The sequence below is a fragment of the Leuresthes tenuis genome, unplaced genomic scaffold (assembly GCF_036924035.1).
Source record: "Leuresthes tenuis unplaced genomic scaffold, fLeuTen1.0.hap1 SCAF_1, whole genome shotgun sequence".
NCBI classification, from domain to species: domain Eukaryota; kingdom Metazoa; phylum Chordata; class Actinopteri; order Atheriniformes; family Atherinopsidae; genus Leuresthes; species Leuresthes tenuis.
In genome coordinates, this window is record NW_027325355.1 from 43,539,546 (window position 1) to 43,557,261 (window position 17,716).

The 17,716-nt window shown below is 46.2% G+C and overlaps 2 non-coding genes and 40 pseudogenes across 2 annotated transcripts; all 42 read left to right on the forward strand.

The window, feature by feature from the left end:
* Positions 1-47: 47 nt before the first annotated feature.
* Positions 48-166, forward strand: LOC140294596 (5S ribosomal RNA; annotated as a pseudogene).
* A 656-nt stretch (positions 167-822) lies between these two features.
* Positions 823-940, forward strand: LOC140290180 (5S ribosomal RNA; annotated as a pseudogene).
* A 269-nt stretch (positions 941-1,209) lies between these two features.
* Positions 1,210-1,328, forward strand: LOC140289482 (5S ribosomal RNA; annotated as a pseudogene).
* Positions 1,329-1,594: 266 nt separating this feature from the next.
* Positions 1,595-1,713, forward strand: LOC140276219 (5S ribosomal RNA; annotated as a pseudogene).
* Positions 1,714-1,982: 269 nt separating this feature from the next.
* Positions 1,983-2,101, forward strand: LOC140296786 (5S ribosomal RNA; annotated as a pseudogene).
* Positions 2,102-2,373: 272 nt separating this feature from the next.
* On the forward strand, positions 2,374-2,492 carry LOC140311724 (5S ribosomal RNA; annotated as a pseudogene).
* Positions 2,493-2,761: 269 nt separating this feature from the next.
* LOC140289483 (5S ribosomal RNA) lies at positions 2,762-2,880 on the forward strand (annotated as a pseudogene).
* Positions 2,881-3,146: 266 nt separating this feature from the next.
* LOC140285157 (5S ribosomal RNA) lies at positions 3,147-3,265 on the forward strand (annotated as a pseudogene).
* A 269-nt stretch (positions 3,266-3,534) lies between these two features.
* Positions 3,535-3,653, forward strand: LOC140296797 (5S ribosomal RNA; annotated as a pseudogene).
* Positions 3,654-3,925: 272 nt separating this feature from the next.
* LOC140311730 (5S ribosomal RNA) lies at positions 3,926-4,044 on the forward strand (annotated as a pseudogene).
* Positions 4,045-4,313: 269 nt separating this feature from the next.
* Positions 4,314-4,432, forward strand: LOC140312980 (5S ribosomal RNA; annotated as a pseudogene).
* Positions 4,433-4,701: 269 nt separating this feature from the next.
* Positions 4,702-4,820, forward strand: LOC140295430 (5S ribosomal RNA; annotated as a pseudogene).
* A 272-nt stretch (positions 4,821-5,092) lies between these two features.
* LOC140301078 (5S ribosomal RNA) lies at positions 5,093-5,216 on the forward strand (annotated as a pseudogene).
* Positions 5,217-5,488: 272 nt separating this feature from the next.
* On the forward strand, positions 5,489-5,607 carry LOC140289300 (5S ribosomal RNA; annotated as a pseudogene).
* A 657-nt stretch (positions 5,608-6,264) lies between these two features.
* On the forward strand, positions 6,265-6,383 carry LOC140308608 (5S ribosomal RNA; annotated as a pseudogene).
* Positions 6,384-6,652: 269 nt separating this feature from the next.
* Positions 6,653-6,771, forward strand: LOC140273910 (5S ribosomal RNA; annotated as a pseudogene).
* Positions 6,772-7,040: 269 nt separating this feature from the next.
* LOC140312234 (5S ribosomal RNA) lies at positions 7,041-7,159 on the forward strand (annotated as a pseudogene).
* Positions 7,160-7,428: 269 nt separating this feature from the next.
* On the forward strand, positions 7,429-7,547 carry LOC140298460 (5S ribosomal RNA). Its single transcript, XR_011914105.1, has one exon. It is a non-coding gene; the product is annotated as a 5S ribosomal RNA (ribosomal RNA).
* A 270-nt stretch (positions 7,548-7,817) lies between these two features.
* LOC140276644 (5S ribosomal RNA) lies at positions 7,818-7,936 on the forward strand (annotated as a pseudogene).
* Positions 7,937-8,205: 269 nt separating this feature from the next.
* LOC140276230 (5S ribosomal RNA) lies at positions 8,206-8,324 on the forward strand (annotated as a pseudogene).
* A 269-nt stretch (positions 8,325-8,593) lies between these two features.
* Positions 8,594-8,712, forward strand: LOC140296808 (5S ribosomal RNA; annotated as a pseudogene).
* A 269-nt stretch (positions 8,713-8,981) lies between these two features.
* LOC140276252 (5S ribosomal RNA) lies at positions 8,982-9,100 on the forward strand (annotated as a pseudogene).
* A 269-nt stretch (positions 9,101-9,369) lies between these two features.
* LOC140296819 (5S ribosomal RNA) lies at positions 9,370-9,488 on the forward strand (annotated as a pseudogene).
* Positions 9,489-9,760: 272 nt separating this feature from the next.
* LOC140311738 (5S ribosomal RNA) lies at positions 9,761-9,879 on the forward strand (annotated as a pseudogene).
* Positions 9,880-10,148: 269 nt separating this feature from the next.
* LOC140312986 (5S ribosomal RNA) lies at positions 10,149-10,267 on the forward strand (annotated as a pseudogene).
* A 269-nt stretch (positions 10,268-10,536) lies between these two features.
* Positions 10,537-10,655, forward strand: LOC140295431 (5S ribosomal RNA; annotated as a pseudogene).
* A 272-nt stretch (positions 10,656-10,927) lies between these two features.
* LOC140277105 (5S ribosomal RNA) lies at positions 10,928-11,046 on the forward strand (annotated as a pseudogene).
* Positions 11,047-11,315: 269 nt separating this feature from the next.
* Positions 11,316-11,439, forward strand: LOC140268528 (5S ribosomal RNA; annotated as a pseudogene).
* Positions 11,440-11,708: 269 nt separating this feature from the next.
* LOC140313939 (5S ribosomal RNA) lies at positions 11,709-11,827 on the forward strand (annotated as a pseudogene).
* Positions 11,828-12,096: 269 nt separating this feature from the next.
* LOC140303551 (5S ribosomal RNA) lies at positions 12,097-12,215 on the forward strand (annotated as a pseudogene).
* A 272-nt stretch (positions 12,216-12,487) lies between these two features.
* Positions 12,488-12,606, forward strand: LOC140294170 (5S ribosomal RNA; annotated as a pseudogene).
* Positions 12,607-13,263: 657 nt separating this feature from the next.
* LOC140307678 (5S ribosomal RNA) lies at positions 13,264-13,382 on the forward strand (annotated as a pseudogene).
* Positions 13,383-13,651: 269 nt separating this feature from the next.
* On the forward strand, positions 13,652-13,770 carry LOC140272188 (5S ribosomal RNA; annotated as a pseudogene).
* A 269-nt stretch (positions 13,771-14,039) lies between these two features.
* LOC140278446 (5S ribosomal RNA) lies at positions 14,040-14,158 on the forward strand (annotated as a pseudogene).
* Positions 14,159-14,430: 272 nt separating this feature from the next.
* On the forward strand, positions 14,431-14,549 carry LOC140289302 (5S ribosomal RNA; annotated as a pseudogene).
* A 657-nt stretch (positions 14,550-15,206) lies between these two features.
* Positions 15,207-15,325, forward strand: LOC140276970 (5S ribosomal RNA; annotated as a pseudogene).
* A 269-nt stretch (positions 15,326-15,594) lies between these two features.
* On the forward strand, positions 15,595-15,713 carry LOC140310182 (5S ribosomal RNA; annotated as a pseudogene).
* A 269-nt stretch (positions 15,714-15,982) lies between these two features.
* On the forward strand, positions 15,983-16,101 carry LOC140273918 (5S ribosomal RNA; annotated as a pseudogene).
* Positions 16,102-16,370: 269 nt separating this feature from the next.
* On the forward strand, positions 16,371-16,489 carry LOC140288784 (5S ribosomal RNA; annotated as a pseudogene).
* A 269-nt stretch (positions 16,490-16,758) lies between these two features.
* Positions 16,759-16,877, forward strand: LOC140298863 (5S ribosomal RNA). The gene has a single exon (XR_011914464.1). It is a non-coding gene; the product is annotated as a 5S ribosomal RNA (ribosomal RNA).
* Positions 16,878-17,147: 270 nt separating this feature from the next.
* Positions 17,148-17,266, forward strand: LOC140290731 (5S ribosomal RNA; annotated as a pseudogene).
* A 269-nt stretch (positions 17,267-17,535) lies between these two features.
* On the forward strand, positions 17,536-17,654 carry LOC140294597 (5S ribosomal RNA; annotated as a pseudogene).
* The last annotated feature ends 62 nt before the right edge of the window (positions 17,655-17,716 follow it).

Below are 17,716 nucleotides of genomic sequence, written 5' to 3' on the forward strand. Positions count from 1 at the left end.
GTATGATTCCTGTACTAATATAATGCACTTTTGTCAGACACATTGTTGCTTACGGCCACACCACCCTGAACATACCCGCCCTCGTCTGATCTCGGAAGCCAAGCAGCGTTGAGCCTGCTTAGTACTTGGATGGGAGACTGCTTGGGAATACCAGGTGCTGTAAGTGTTTTCTCTTCTCTCTACAACCTGCATGTCTTTTGTTGCAACATCTGATCACCCTGTGACACATGAGGAAGTTGGTCATCTTCAGCTGCTCCTGCTTTGTTGGCTGACACAAAGTGATCTGAGAGTCTCAGTTTCAGTTGCAGAGAATGATCACATCAGAGAAGATGATTTGCCCGCTACACATCAGCCTTTCTCGGCAATTATCTGGTTGCATAGAGGAACCGTATGATTCCAGTACCTATATAATGCACATTTGTCAGAGACATTGTTGCTTACGGCCACACCACCCTGAATAAGCCAGACCTCGTCTGATCTCGGACACCAAGAAGGTTGTACCTGGTTAGTACTTGGATGGGAGACAGCTTGGGAATACCAGGTGCTGTAAGCTTTTTCTCTTCTCTCTACCACCTGCATGTCTTTTGTTGCAACGTCTGATCACCCTGTGACACATGAGGAAGTTGGTCATCTTCAGCTGCTGCTGCTTTGTTGGCAGACACAAAGTGATCTGAGAGTCTCAGTTTCAGCTGCAGAGAATAATCACATCAGGGAAGAATATGTGCCCACTACACATCAGCCTTTCTTGGCAATTATCTGGTTACATAGAGGAACCGTATGATTCCAGTACCTATATAATGCACATTTGTCACAGAGATTATTACTTACGGCCACACCACCCTGAACATGCCCGACCTCGTCTGATCTCGGAAGCCAAGCACGGTTGGCCTGGTTAGTACTTGGGTGGGAGACTGCTTGGGAATACCAGGTGCTGTAAGCTTTATCTCTTCTCTGGACCACCTGAATGTCTTTTGTTGCAACGTCTGATCACCCTGTGACACATGAGGAAGTTGGTCATCTTCAGCTGCTGCTGCTTTGTTGGCAGACACAAAGTGATCTGAGAGTCTCAGTTTCAGCTGCAGAGAATAATCACATCAGGGAAGAAGATGTGCCCACTACAAGTCAGCCTTTCTCTGCAATTATCTGGTTACATAGAAGAAGTGTATGATTCCAGTACCTATATAATGCACATTTGTCACAGCTATTGTTGCTTACGGCCGCACCACCCTGAATATGCCCGACCTCGTCTGATCTTGGAAGCCAAGGAGGGTTGGGCGTGGTTAGTACTTGGATGGAAGACCTCTTGGGAATACCAGGTGCTGTAAGCTTTTTCTCTTCTCTCTACCACCTGCATGTCTTTTGTTGCAACGTCTGATCACCCTGTGACACATGAGGAAGTTGGTCATCTTCAGCTGCTGCTGCTTTGTTGGCTGACACGAAGTGATCTGAGAGTCTCAGTTTCAGTTGCAGAGAATGATCACATCAGAGAAGATGATATGCCCGCTACACATCAGCCTTTCTCTGCAATTATCTGGGTGCATAGAGGAACCGTATGATTCCAGTACCTATATAATGCACATTTGTCAGAGACGTTGCTTACGGCCACACAACCCTGAACATGCCCGACCTCGTCTGATCTCGGAAGCCAAGCAGGGTTGGGCCTGGTTTGTACTTGGATGGAAGACCTCTTCGGAATACCAGGTGTTGTAAGCTTTTTCTCTTCTCTCTACCACCTGCATGTCTTTTGTTGCAATGTCTGATCACCCTGTGACACATGAGGAAGTTGGTCATCTTCAGCTTCTGCTGCTTTGTTGGCAGACACAAAGTGATCTGAGAGTCTCAGTTTCAGCTCGAGAGAATAATCACGTCAGGGAAGAAGATGTGCCCACTACTTATCAGCCTTTCTCGGCAATTATCTGGTTGCATAGAGGAACCGTATGATTCCAGTACCTATATAATGCACATTTGTCAGAGACATTGTTGCTTACGGCCACACCACCCTGAACATGCCCGACCTCGTCTGATCTCGGAAGCCAAGCAGGGTTGAGCCTGCTTAGTACTTGGATGGGAGACTACTTGGGAATACCAGGTGCTGTAAGCTTCTTCTCTTCTCTCTACCACCTGCATGTCTTTTGTTGCAACGTCTGATCATCCTGTGACACATGAGGAAGTTGGTCATCTTCAGCAGCTGCTGCTTCTTTGTTGTTAGACACGAAGTGATCTGAGAGTCTCAGTTTCAGCTGCAGAGAATAATCACATCAGGGAAGAAGATGTGCCCACTACAAGTCAGCCTTTCTCTGCAATTATCTGGTTACATAGAAGAAGTGTATGATTCCAGTACCTATATAATGCACATTTGTCACAGCTATTGTTGCTTACGGCCGCACCACCCTGAATATGCCCGACCTCGTCTGATCTTGGAAGCCAAGGAGGGTTGGGCCTGGTTAGTACTTGGATGGAAGACCTCTTGGGAATACCAGGTGCTGTAAGCTTTTTCTCTTCTCTCTACCACCTGCATGTCTTTTGTTGCAACGTCTGATCACCCTGTGACACATGAGGAAGTTGGTCATCTTCAGCTGCTGCTGCTTTGTTGGCAGACACGAAGTGATCTGAGAGTCTCAGTTTCAGCTGCAGAGAATGATCACATCAGGGAAAAAGATGTGCCCATAACAAGTGAGCCTTTCTCGGAAATGATCTGGTTACATAGAAGAAGTGTATGATTCCAGTACCTATATAATGCACATTTGTCACAGCTATTGTTGCTTACGGCCGCACCACCCTGAATATGCCCGACCTCGTCTGATCTTGGAAGCCAAGGAGGGTTGGGCGTGGTTAGTACTTGGATGGAAGACCTCTTGGGAATACCAGGTGCTGTAAGCTTTTTCTCTTCTCTCTACCACCTGCATGTCTTTTGTTGCAACGTCTGATCACCCTGTGACACATGAGGAAGTTGGTCATCTTCAGCTGCTGCTGCTTTGTTGGCTGACACGAAGTGATCTGAGAGTCTCAGTTTCAGTTGCAGAGAATGATCACATCAGAGAAGATGATATGCCCGCTACACATCAGCCTTTCTCTGCAATTATCTGGGTGCATAGAGGAACCGTATGATTCCAGTACCTATATAATGCACATTTGTCAGAGACGTTGCTTATGGCCACACAACCCTGAACATGCCCGACCTCGTCTGATCTCGGAAGCCAAGCAGGGTTGGGCCTGGTTTGTACTTGGATGGAAGACCTCTTCGGAATACCAGGTGTTGTAAGCTTTTTCTCTTCTCTCTACCACCTGCATGTCTTTTGTTGCAATGTCTGATCACCCTGTGACACATGAGGAAGTTGGTCATCTTCAGCTTCTGCTGCTTTGTTGGCAGACACAAAGTGATCTGAGAGTCTCAGTTTCAGCTCGAGAGAATAATCACGTCAGGGAAGAAGATGTGCCCACTACTTATCAGCCTTTCTCGGCAATTATCTGGTTGCATAGAGGAACCGTATGATTCCAGTACCTATATAATGCACATTTGTCAGAGACATTGTTGCTTACGGCCACACCACCCTGAACATGCCCGACCTCGTCTGATCTCGGAAGCCAAGCAGGGTTGAGCCTGCTTAGTACTTGGATGGGAGACTACTTGGGAATACCAGGTGCTGTAAGCTTCTTCTCTTCTCTCTACCACCTGCATGTCTTTTGTTGCAACGTCTGATCATCCTGTGACACATGAGGAAGTTGGTCATCTTCAGCAGCTGCTGCTTCTTTGTTGTTAGACACGAAGTGATCTGAGAGTCTCAGTTTCAGCTGCAGAGAATAATCACATCAGGGAAGAAGATGTGCCCACTACAAGTCAGCCTTTCTCTGCAATTATCTGGTTACATAGAAGAAGTGTATGATTCCAGTACCTATATAATGCACATTTGTCACAGCTATTGTTGCTTACGGCCGCACCACCCTGAATATGCCCGACCTCGTCTGATCTTGGAAGCCAAGGAGGGTTGGGCCTGGTTAGTACTTGGATGGAAGACCTCTTGGGAATACCAGGTGCTGTAAGCTTTTTCTCTTCTCTCTACCACCTGCATGTCTTTTGTTGCAACGTCTGATCACCCTGTGACACATGAGGAAGTTGGTCATCTTCAGCTGCTGCTGCTTTGTTGGCAGACACGAAGTGATCTTAGAGTCTCAGTTTCAGCTGCAGAGAATGATCACATCAGGGAAGAAGATGTGCCCATAACAAGTGAGCCTTTCTCGGAAATGATCTGGTTACATAGAGGAAGTGTATGATTCCAGTACTTATATAATGCACATTTGTCACAGAAATTGTTCCTTACGGCCACACCACCCTGAATATGCCCGACCTCGTCTGATCTCGGAAGCTAAGGAGGGTTGGGCCTGGTTAGTACTTCAATGGGAGACTGCTTGGGAATACCAGGTGCTGTAAGCGTTTTCTCTTCTCTCTACAACCTGCATGTCTTTTGTTGCAACGTCTGATCACCCTGTGACACATGAGGAAGTTGGTCATCTTCAGCTGCTGCTGCTTTGTTGGAAGACACGAAGTGATCTGAGAGTCTCAGTTTCAGCTGAAGAGAATAATCACGTCAGGGAAGATGATGTGCCCACTACACATCAGCCTTTCTCAGCAATTATCTGGTTACATAGAGGAACCGTATGATTCCTGTACTTATATAATGCACATTTGTCACAGACATTGTTGCTTACGGCCACACCACCCTCAATATGCCTGACCTCGTCTGATCTCGGAAGCCAAGCAGGGTTGGTTCTGGTTAGTACTTGGGTGGGAGACCGCTTGAAAATACCATTTGCTGTAAGCTTTTTCTCTTCTCTCTACAACCTGCATGTCTTTTGTTGCAACGTCTGATCACCCTGTGACACATGAGGAAGTTGATCATCTTCAGCTGCTGCTGCTGCTTTGTTGGCAGACATGAAGTGATCTGAGAGTCTCAGTTTCAGCTCCAGAGAATAATCACATCAAGGAGGAAGATGTGCCCACTAAGAGTCAGCCTTTCTCGGCAATTATCTGGTTACATAGAGGAAGTGTATGATTCCAGTACCTATATAATACACATTTGTCACAGAGATTGTCGCTTACGGCCACACCACCCTGAATATAATATGCCCGACCTCGTCTGATCTCGGAAGCCAAGCAGGGTTGTGCCTGGTTAGTACTTGGGTGGGAGACCACTTGGGAATACCAGGTGCTGTAAGCTTCTTCTCTACTCTCTACCACCTTCATGTCTTTTGTGGCAACGTCTGATCCTCCTGTGACACATGAGGAAGTTGGTCATCTTCAGCTGCTTTTGCGTCTTTGTTGGCAGACACGAAGTGATCTGAGAGTGTCAATTTCAGCTGCAGAGAATAATCACATCAGGGAAGAAGATGTGCCCACTACAAGTCAGCCTTTCTGGGCAATTATCTGGTTACATAGAGGAAGTGTATGATTCCAGTACCTATATAATGCACATTTGTCACAGATATTGTTGCTTACGGCCACACCACCCTGAATAAGCCCGACCTTGTCTGATCTTGGAAGTCAAGCAGGTTTGGGCCTGGTTAGTACTTGGATGGAAGACTGCTTGGGAATACCAGGTGCTGTAAGCTTTTTCTCTTCTCTCTACCACCTGCATGTCTTTTGTTGCAACGTCTGATCACCCTGTGACACATGAGGAAGTTGGTCATCTTCAGCTGCTGCTGCTTTGTTGGCAGACACAAAGTGATCTGAGAGTCTCATTTTCAGCTGGAGAGAATTATCACATCAGGGAAGAAGATGTGCCCACTACATATCAGCCTTTCTCGGCAATTATCTGGTTACATAGAGGAAGTGTATGATTCCATTGCCTATATAATGCACATTTGTCACAGAGATTGTTACTTACGGACAAACCACCCTGAATATGTCTGACCTTGTCTGATCTCGGAAGCCAAGGAGGGCTGGTTCTGGTTAGTACTTTGATGGGACACCGCTTGGGAATACCAGGTGATGTAATCTTTTTCTCTTCTCTCTACCACCTGCATGTATTTTGTTGCAACGTCTGATCGCCCTGTGACACATGAGGAAGTTGGTCATCTTCAGCTGCTGCTGCTTTGTTGGCAGACACGAAGTGATCTGAGAGTCTCATTTTCAGCTGGAGAGAATAATCACGTCAGGGAAGAAGATGTGTCCACTATTTATCAGCCTTTCTCTGCAATTATCTGGTTATATAGAGGAAACGTATGATTCCAGTACCTATACAATTTACATTTGTCAGAGACATTGTTGCTTACGGCCACACCACCCTGAATATGCCCGACCTCGTCTGATCTCGAAAGCCAAGCAGAGTTGTGCCTGATTAGTACTTGGATGGGAGACCGCTTGGGAATACCAGGTGCTGTAAGCTTTTTCTCTTCTCTCAACCACCTGCATGTCTTTTGTTGCAACGTCTGATCACCCTGTGACACATGAGGAAGTTGGTCATCTTCAGCTGCTGCTGCTTTGTTGGCAGACACGAAGTGATCTTAGAGTCTCATTTTCAGCTGGAGAAAATTATCACGTCAGGGAACAAGATGTGCCCACTATATATCAGCCTTTTTCGGCAATTATCTTGTTACATAGAGGAACCATATGATTCCAGTGCCTATATAATGCACATTTGTCACAGAGATTGTTGCTTACGGCCAAACCACCCTGAATATGTCTGACCTCGTTTGATCTCAGAAGCCAAGGAGGGTTGGGCCTGGTTAGTACTTTGATGAGAGACCGCTTGGGAATACCAGGTGCTGTAAGCTTTTTCTCTTCTCTCTACCACCTGCATGTCTTTTGTTGCAACGTCTGATCGCCCTGTGACACATGAGGAAGTTGGTCATCTTCAGCTGCTGCTGCTTTGTTGGCAGACACAAAGTGATCTGAGAGTCTCAGTTTCAGTTGCAGAGAATGATCACATCAGAGAAGATGATTTACCCGCTACACATCAGCTTTTCTCGGCAATTATCTGGTTGCATAGAGGAACCGTATGATTCCAGTACCTATATAATGCACATTTGTCAGAGACATTGCTGCTTACGGCCACACCACCCGGAACATGCCTGACCTCGTCTGATCTCGGAAGCCAAGCAGGGTTGGGCCTGGTTAGTACTTGGATGGGAGACCGCTTGGGATTATCAGGTGCTGTAAGCTTTTTCTCTTCTCTCAACCACCTGCATGTCTTTTGTTGCAACGTCTGATCACCCTGTGACACATGAGGAAGTTGGTCATCTTCATTTTCTGCTGCTTTGTTGGCAGACACGAAGTGATCTTAGAGTCTCATTTTCAGCTGGAGAAAATGATCACGTCAGGGAACAAGATGTGCCCACTACATATCAGCCTTTCTTGGCAATTATATGGTTGCATAGAGGAACCGTATGATTCCAGTACCTATATAATGCACATTTGTCACAGACATTGTTACTTACGGCCACACCACCCTGAATATGCCCAACCTCGTCTGATCTTGGAAGCCAAGCACGGTTGGGCCTGGTTAGTACTTGGATGGGAGACCTCTTGGGAATACCAGGTGCTGTAAGCTTTTTCTCTTCTCTCAACCACCTGCATGTCTTTTGTTGCAACGTCTGATCACCCTGTGACACATGAGGAAGTTGGTCATCTTCAGCTGCTGCTGCTTTGTTGGCAGACACGAAGTGATCTTAGAGTCTCATTTTCAGCTGGAGAAAATTATCACGTCAGGGAACAAGATGTGCCCACTATATATCAGCCTTTTTTTGGCAATTATCTTGTTACATAGAGGAACCATATGATTCCATTGCCTATATAATGCACATTTGTCACAGAGATTGTTGCTTACGGCCAAACCACCCTGAATATGCCCGACCTCGTCTGATCTTGGAAGCCAAGGAGGGTTGGGCGTGGTTAGTACTTGGATGGAAGACCTCTTGGGAATACCAGGTGCTGTAAGCTTTTTCTCTTCTCTCTACCACCTGCATGTCTTTTGTTGCAACGTCTGATCACCCTGTGACACATGAGGAAGTTGGTCATCTTCAGCTGCTGCTGCTTTGTTGGCTGACACGAAGTGATCTGAGAGTCTCAGTTTCAGTTGCAGAGAATGATCACATCAGAGAAGATGATATGCCCGCTACACATCAGCCTTTCTCTGCAATTATCTGGGTGCATAGAGGAACCGTATGATTCCAGTACCTATATAATGCACATTTGTCAGAGACATTGTTGCTTACGGCCACACAACCCTGAACATGCCCGACCTCGTCTGATCTCGGAAGCCAAGCAGGGTTGGGCCTGGTTTGTACTTGGATGGAAGACCTCTTCGGAATACCAGGTGTTGTAAGCTTTTTCTCTTCTCTCTACCACCTGCATGTCTTTTGTTGCAATGTCTGATCACCCTGTGACACATGAGGAAGTTGGTCATCTTCAGCTTCTGCTGCTTTGTTGGCAGACACAAAGTGATCTGAGAGTCTCAGTTTCAGCTCGAGAGAATAATCACGTCAGGGAAGAAGATGTGCCCACTACTTATCAGCCTTTCTCGGCAATTATCTGGTTGCATAGAGGAACCGTATGATTCCAGTACCTATATAATGCACATTTGTCAGAGACATTGTTGCTTACGGCCACACCACCCTGAACATGCCCGACCTCGTCTGATCTCGGAAGCCAAGCAGGGTTGAGCCTGCTTAGTACTTGGATGGGAGACTACTTGGGAATACCAGGTGCTGTAAGCTTCTTCTCTTCTCTCTACCACCTGCATGTCTTTTGTTGCAACGTCTGATCACCCTGTGACACATGAGGAAGTTGGTCATCTTCAGCTGCTGCTGCTTTGTTGGCTGACACGAAGTGATCTGAGAGTCTCAGTTTCAGTTGCAGAGAATGATCACATCAGAGAAGATGATATGCCCGCTACACATCAGCCTTTCTCTGCAATTATCTGGGTGCATAGAGGAACCGTATGATTCCAGTACCTATATAATGCACATTTGTCAGAGACATTGTTGCTTACGGCCACACAACCCTGAACATGCCCGACCTCGTCTGATCTCGGAAGCCAAGCAGGGTTGGGCCTGGTTTGTACTTGGATGGAAGACCTCTTCGGAATACCAGGTGTTGTAAGCTTTTTCTCTTCTCTCTACCACCTGCATGTCTTTTGTTGCAATGTCTGATCACCCTGTGACACATGAGGAAGTTGGTCATCTTCAGCTTCTGCTGCTTTGTTGGCAGACACAAAGTGATCTGAGAGTCTCAGTTTCAGCTCGAGAGAATAATCACGTCAGGGAAGAAGATGTGCCCACTACTTATCAGCCTTTCTCGGCAATTATCTGGTTGCATAGAGGAACCGTATGATTCCAGTACCTATATAATGCACATTTGTCAGAGACATTGTTGCTTACGGCCACACCACCCTGAACATGCCCGACCTCGTCTGATCTCGGAAGCCAAGCAGGGTTGAGCCTGCTTAGTACTTGGATGGGAGACTACTTGGGAATACCAGGTGCTGTAAGCTTCTTCTCTTCTCTCTACCACCTGCATGTCTTTTGTTGCAACGTCTGATCATCCTGTGACACATGAGGAAGTTGGTCATCTTCAGCAGCTGCTGCTTCTTTGTTGTTAGACACGAAGTGATCTGAGAGTCTCAGTTTCAGCTGCAGAGAATAATCACATCAGGGAAGAAGATGTGCCCACTACAAGTCAGCCTTTCTCTGCAATTATCTGGTTACATAGAAGAAGTGTATGATTCCAGTACCTATATAATGCACATTTGTCACAGCTATTGTTGCTTACGGCCGCACCACCCTGAATATGCCCGACCTCGTCTGATCTTGGAAGCCAAGGAGGGTTGGGCCTGGTTAGTACTTGGATGGAAGACCTCTTGGGAATACCAGGTGCTGTAAGCTTTTTCTCTTCTCTCTACCACCTGCATGTCTTTTGTTGCAACGTCTGATCACCCTGTGACACATGAGGAAGTTGGTCATCTTCAGCTGCTGCTGCTTTGTTGGCAGACACGAAGTGATCTGAGAGTCTCAGTTTCAGCTGCAGAGAATGATCACATCAGGGAAGAAGATGTGCCCATAACAAGTGAGCCTTTCTCGGAAATTATCTGGTTACATAGAGGAAGTGTATGATTCCAGTACTTATATAATGCACATTTGTCACAGAAATTGTTCCTTACGGCCACACCACCCTGAATATGCCCGACCTCGTCTGATCTCGGAAGCTAAGGAGGGTTGGGCCTGGTTAGTACTTCAATGGGAGACTGCTTGGGAATACCAGGTGCTGTAAGCGTTTTCTCTTCTCTCTACAACCTGCATGTCTTTTGTTGCAACGTCTGATCACCCTGTGACACATGAGGAAGTTGGTCATCTTCAGCTGCTGCTGCTTTGTTGGAAGACACGAAGTGATCTGAGAGTCTCAGTTTCAGCTGAAGAGAATAATCACGTCAGGGAAGATAATGTGCCCACTACACATCAGCCTTTCTCAGCAATTATCTGGTTACATAGAGGAACCGTATGATTCCTGTACTTATATAATGCACATTTGTCACAGACATTGTTGCTTACGGCCACACCACCCTCAATATGCCTGACCTCGTCTGATCTCGGAAGCCAAGCAGGGTTGGTTCTGGTTAGTACTTGGGTGGGAGACCGCTTGAAAATACCATTTGCTGTAAGCTTTTTCTCTTCTCTCTACAACCTGCATGTCTTTTGTTGCAACGTCTGATCACCCTGTGACACATGAGGAAGTTGATCATCTTCAGCTGCTGCTGCTGCTTTGTTGGCAGACATGAAGTGATCTGAGAGTCTCAGTTTCAGCTCCAGAGAATAATCACATCAAGGAGGAAGATGTGCCCACTAAGAGTCAGCCTTTCTCGGCAATTATCTGGTTACATAGAGGAAGTGTATGATTCCAGTACCTATATAATACACATTTGTACCAGATATTGTTGCTTACAGCCACACCACCCTGAATAAGCTCGACCTCGTCTGATCTCGGAAGCCAAGCAGGGTTGGGCCTGGTTAGTTCTTGAATGGGAGACTGCTTGCGAATACCAGGTGCTGTAAGCTTTTTCTCTTCTCTCTACAACCTGCATGTCTTTTGTTGCAATGTCTGATCACCCTGTGACACATGAGGAAGTTGGTCATCTTCAGCTTCTGCTGCTTTGTTGGCAGACACGAAGTGATCTGAGAGTCTCAGTTTCAGCTGAAGAGAATGATCACATCAAGAAGGAAGATGTAACCACTAAGAGTCAGCCTTTCTCGGCAATTATCTGGTTACATAGAGGAAGTGTATGATTCCAGTACCTATATAATACACATTTGTCACAGAGATTGTCGCTTACGGCCACACCACCCTGAATATAATATGCCCGACCTCGTCTGATCTCGGAAGCCAAGCAGGGTTGTGCCTGGTTAGTACTTGGGTGGGAGACTGCTTGGGAATACCAGGTGCTGTAAGCTTTTTCTCTTCTCTCTACCACCTGCATGTCTTTTGTTGTAACATCTGATCACCCTGTGACACATGAGGAAGTTGGTCATCTTCAGCTGCTGCTGCTTTGTTGGCAGACACAAAGTGATCTGAGAGTCTCAGTTTCAGCTGCAGAGAATAATCACATCAGGGAAGAAGATGTGCCCATAACAAGTCAGCCTTTCTCGGCAATTATCTGGTTGCATAGAGGAACCGTATGATTCCAGTACCTATATAATGCACATTTGTCACAGACATTGTTGCTTACGGCCACACCACCCTGAACATGCCCGAGCTCGTCTGATCTTGGAAGCCAAGCAGGGTTGGGCCTTGTTAGTACTTGAATTGGAGACAACTTGGGAATACCAGGTGCTGTAAGCTTTTTCTCTTCTCTCAACCACCTGCATGTATTTTGTTGCAACGTCTGACCACCCTGTGACACATGAGGAAGTTGGTCATCTTCAGCTGCTGCTGCTTTGTTGGCAGACATGAAGTGATCTGAGAGTCTCAGTTTCAGTTGCAGAGAATGATCACATCAGAGAAGATGATTTACCCGCTACACATCAGCCTTTCTCGGCAATTATCTGGTTGCATAGAGGAACCGTATGATTCCAGTACCTATATAATGCACATTTGTCAGAGACATTGCTGCTTACGGCCACACCACCCGGAACATGCCTGACCTCGTCTGATCTTGGAAGCCAAGCAGGGTTGGGCCTGGTTAGTACTTGCATGGGAGACCACTTGGGAATACCAGGTGCTGTAAGCTTCTTCTCTACTCTCTACCACCTTCATGTCTTTTGTGGCAACGTCTGATCCTCCTGTGACACATGAGGAAGTTGGTCATCTTCAGCTGCTGCTGCGTCTTTGTTGGCAGACACGAAGTGATCTGAGAGTGTCAATTTCAGCTGCAGAGAATAATCACATCAGGGAAGAAGATGTGCCCACTACAAGTCAGCCTTTCTCGGCAATTATCTGGTTACATAGAGGAAGTGTATGATTCCATTGCCTATATAATGCACATTTGTCACAGATATTGTTGCTTACGGCCACACCACCCTGAATAAGCCCGACCTTGTCTGATCTTGGAAGTCAAGCAGGTTTGGGCCTCGTTAGTACTTGGATGGGAGACTGCTTGAGAATACCAGGTGCTGTAAGCTTTTTCTCTTCTCTCTACCACCTGCATGTCTTTTGTTGCAACGTCTGATCACCCTGTGACACATGAGGAAGTTGGTCATCTTCAGCTGCTGCTGCTTTGTTGGCAGACACAAAGTGATCTGAGAGTCTCATTTTCAGCTGGAGAGAATTATCACGTCAGGGAAGAAGATGTGCCCACTACATATCAGCCTTTCTCGGCAATTATCTGGTTACATAGAGGAAGTGTATGATTCCATTGCCTATATAGTGCACATTTGTCACAGAGATTGTTACTTACGGACAAACCACCCTGAATATGTCTGACCTTGTCTGATCTCGGAAGCCAAGGAGGGCTGGTTCTGGTTAGTACTTTGATGGGACACCGCTTGGGAATACCAGGTGCTGTAAGCTTTTTCTCTTCTCTCTACCACCTACATGTCTTTTGTTGCAATGTCTGATCGCCCTGTGACACATGAGGAAGTTGGTCATCTTCAGCTGCTGCTGCTTTGTTAGCAGACACGAAGTGATCTGAGAGTCTCAGTTTCAGCTGCAGAGAATAATCACATCAAGGAAGAAGATGTGCCCACAACAAGTTAGCCTTTCTCTGCAATTATCTGGTTACATAGAGGAACTGTATTATTCCAGTACCTATATAATGCACATTTTTCACAGACATTGTTACTTACGGCCACACCACCCTGAATATGCCCGACCTCGACTGATCTCGGAACCCAAGCAGGGTTGGGCCTGGTTAGTACTTGAATGGGAGACCCCTTGGGAATGCCAGGTGCTGTAAGCTTTTTCTCTTCTCTCTACCACCTGCATGTATTTTGTTGCAAGGTCTGATCGCCCTGTGACACATGAGGAAGTTGGTCATCTTCAGCTGCTGCTGCTTTGTTGGCAGACACGAAGTGATCTGAGAGTCTCATTTTCAGCTGGAGAGAATAATCACGTCAGGGAAGAAGATGTGTCCACTATTTATCAGCCTTTCTCTGCAATTATCTGGTTATATAGAGGAAACGTATGATTCCAGTACCTATACAATTTACATTTGTCAGAGACATTGTTGCTTACGGCCACACCACCCTGAATATGCCCGACCTCGTCTGATCTCGAAAGCCAAGCAGGGTTGTGCCTGGTTAGTACTTGGATGGGAGACCGCTTGGGATTATCAGGTGCTGTAAGCTTTTTCTCTTCTCTCAACCACCTGCATGTCTTTTGTTGCAACGTCTGATCACCCTGTGACACATGAGGAAGTTGGTCATCTTCATTTTCTGCTGCTTTGTTGGCAGACACGAAGTGATCTTAAAGTCTCATTTTCAGCTGGAGAAAATTATCACGTCAGGGAACAAGATGTGCCCACTACATATCAGCCTTTCTTGGCAATTATATGGTTGCATAGAGGAACCGTATGATTCCAGTACCTATATAATGCACATTTGTCAGAGACATTGCTGCTTACGGCCACACCACCCGGAACATGCCTGACCTCGTCTGATCTTGGAAGCCAAGCAGGGTTGGGCCTGGTTAGTACTTGCATAGGAGACCACTTGGGAATACCAGGTGCTGTAAGCTTCTTCTCTACTCTCTACCACCTTCATGTCTTTTGTGGCAACGTCTGATCCTCCTGTGACACATGAGGAAGTTGGTCATCTTCAGCTGCTTTTGCGTCTTTGTTGGCAGACACGAAGTGATCTGAGAGTGTCAATTTCAGCTGCAGAGAATAATCACATCAGGGAAGAAGATGTGCCCACTACAAGTCAGCCTTTCTGGGCAATTATCTGGTTACATAGAGGAAGTGTATGATTCCAGTACCTATATAATGCACATTTGTCACAGATATTGTTGCTTACGGCCACACCACCCTGAATAAGCCCGACCTTGTCTGATCTTGGAAGTCAAGCAGGTTTGGGCCTGGTTAGTACTTGGATGGAAGACTGCTTGGGAATACCAGGTGCTGTAAGCTTTTTCTCTTCTCTCTACCACCTGCATGTCTTTTGTTGCAACGTCTGATCACCCTGTGACACATGAGGAAGTTGGTCATCTTCAGCTGCTGCTGCTTTGTTGGCAGACACAAAGTGATCTGAGAGTCTCATTTTCAGCTGGAGAGAATTATCACGTCAGGGAAGAAGATGTGCCCACTACATATCAGCCTTTCTCGGCAATTATCTGGTTACATAGAGGAAGTGTATGATTCCATTGCCTATATAATGCACATTTGTCACAGAGATTGTTACTTACGGACAAACCACCCTGAATATGTCTGACCTTGTCTGATCTCGGAAGCCAAGGAGGGCTGGTTCTGGTTAGTACTTTGATGGGACACCGCTTGGGAATACCAGGTGATGTAATCTTTTTCTCTTCTCTCTACCACCTGCATGTATTTTGTTGCAACGTCTGATCGCCCTGTGACACATGAGAAAGTTGGTCATCTTCAGCTGCTGCTGCTTTGTTGGCAGACACGAAGTGATCTGAGAGTCTCATTTTCAGCTGGAGAGAATAATCACGTCAGGGAAGAAGATGTGTCCACTATTTATCAGCCTTTCTCTGCAATTATCTGGTTATATAGAGGAAACGTATGATTCCAGTACCTATACAATTTACATTTGTCAGAGACATTGTTGCTTACGGCCACACCACCCTGAATATGCCCGACCTCGTCTGATCTCGAAAGCCAAGCAGGGTTGTGCCTGGTTAGTACTTGGATGGGAGACCTTTTGGGATTATCAGGTGCTGTAAGCTTTTTCTCTTCTCTCAACCACCTGCATGTCTTTTGTTGCAACGTCTGATCACCCTGTGACACATGAGGAAGTTGGTCATCTTCATTTTCTGCTGCTTTGTTGGCAGACACGAAGTGATCTTAAAGTCTCATTTTCAGCTGGAGAAAATTATCACGTCAGGGAACAAGATGTGCCCACTACATATCAGCCTTTCTTGGCAATTATATGGTTGCATAGAGGAACCGTATGATTCCAGTACCTATATAATGCACATTTGTCACAAACATTGTTACTTACGGCCACACCACCCGGAATATGCCCAACCTCGTCTGATCTTGGAAGCCAAGCAGGGTTGGCCCTGGTTAGTACTTGGATGGGAGACCGCTTGGGAATACCAGGTGCTGTAAGCTTTTTCTCTTCTCTCAACCACCTGCATGTCTTTTGTTGCAACGTCTGATCACCCTGTGACACATGAGGAAGTTGGTCATCTTCAGCTGCTGCTGCTTTGTTGGCAGACACGAAGTGATCTTAGAGTCTCATTTTCAGCTGGAGAAAATTATCACGTCAGGGAACAAGATGTGCCCACTATATATCAGCCTTTTTCGGCAATTATCTTGTTACATAGAGGAACCATATGATTCCACTGCCTATATAATGCACATTTGTCACAGAGATTGTTGCTTACGGCCAAACCACCCTGAATATGTCTGACCTCGTTTGATCTCAGAAGCCAAGGAGGGTTGGGCCTGGTTAGTACTTTGATGAGAGACCGCTTGGGAATACCAGGTGCTGTAAGCTTTTTCTCTTCTCTCTACCACCTGCATGTCTTTTGTTGCAACGTCTGATCGCCCTGTGACACATGAGGAAGTTGGTCATCTTCAGCTGCTGCTGCTTTGTTGGCAGACACAAAGTGATCTGAGAGTCTCAGTTTCAGTTGCAGAGAATGATCACATCAGAGAAGATGATTTACCCGCTACACATCAGCTTTTCTCGGCAATTATCTGGTTGCATAGAGGAACCGTATGATTCCAGTACCTATATAATGCACATTTGTCAGAGACATTGCTGCTTACGGCCACACCACCCGGAACATGCCTGACCTCGTCTGATCTCGGAAGCCAAGCAGGGTTGGGCCTGGTTAGTACTTGGATGGGAGACCGCTTGGGATTATCAGGTGATGTAAGCTTTTTCTCTTCTCTCAACCACCTGCATGTCTTTTGTTGCAACGTCTGATCACCCTGTGACACATGAGGAAGTTGGTCATCTTCATTTTCTGCTGCTTTGTTGGCAGACACGAAGTGATCTTAGAGTCTCATTTTCAGCTGGAGAAAATGATCACGTCAGGGAACAAGATGTGCCCACTACATATCAGCCTTTCTTGGCAATTATATGGTTGCATAGAGGAACCGTATGATTCCAGTACCTATATAATGCACATTTGTCACAGACATTGTTACTTACGGCCACACCACCCTGAATATGCCCAACCTCGTCTGATCTTGGAAGCCAAGCACGGTTGGGCCTGGTTAGTACTTGGATGGGAGACCGCTTGGGAATACCAGGTGCTGTAAGCTTTTTCTCTTCTCTCAACCACCTGCATGTCTTTTGTTGCAACGTCTGATCACCCTGTGACACATGAGGAAGTTGGTCATCTTCAGCTGCTGCTGCTTTGTTGGCAGACACGAAGTGATCTTAGAGTCTCATTTTCAGCTGGAGAAAATTATCACGTCAGGGAACAAGATGTGCCCACTATATATCAGCCTTTTTTTGGCAATTATCTTGTTACATAGAGGAACCATATGATTCCATTGCCTATATAATGCACATTTGTCACAGAGATTGTTGCTTACGGCCAAACCACCCTGAATATGTCTGACCTCGTCTGATCTCAGAAGCCAAGGAGGGTTGGGCCTGGTTAGTACTTTGATGAGAGACTGCTTGGGAATACCAGGTGCTGTAAGCGTTTTCTCTTCTCTCTACAACCTGCATGTCTTTTGTTGCAACGTCTGATCACCCTGTGACACATGAGGAAGTTGGTCATCTTCAGCTGCTGCTGCTTTGTTGGAAGACACGAAGTGATCTGAGAGTCTCAGTTTCAGCTGAAGAGAATAATCACGTCAGGGAAGAAGATGTGCCCACTACACATCAGCCTTTCTCAGCAATTATCTGGTTACATAGAGGAACCGTATGATTCCTGTACTAATATAATGCACTTTTGTCAGACACATTGTTGCTTACGGCCACACCACCCTGAACATACCCGCCCTCGTCTGATCTCGGAAGCCAAGCAGCGTTGAGCCTGCTTAGTACTTGGATGGGAGACTGCTTGGGAATACCAGGTGCTGTAAGTGTTTTCTCTTCTCTCTACAACCTGCATGTCTTTTGTTGCAACATCTGATCACCCTGTGACACA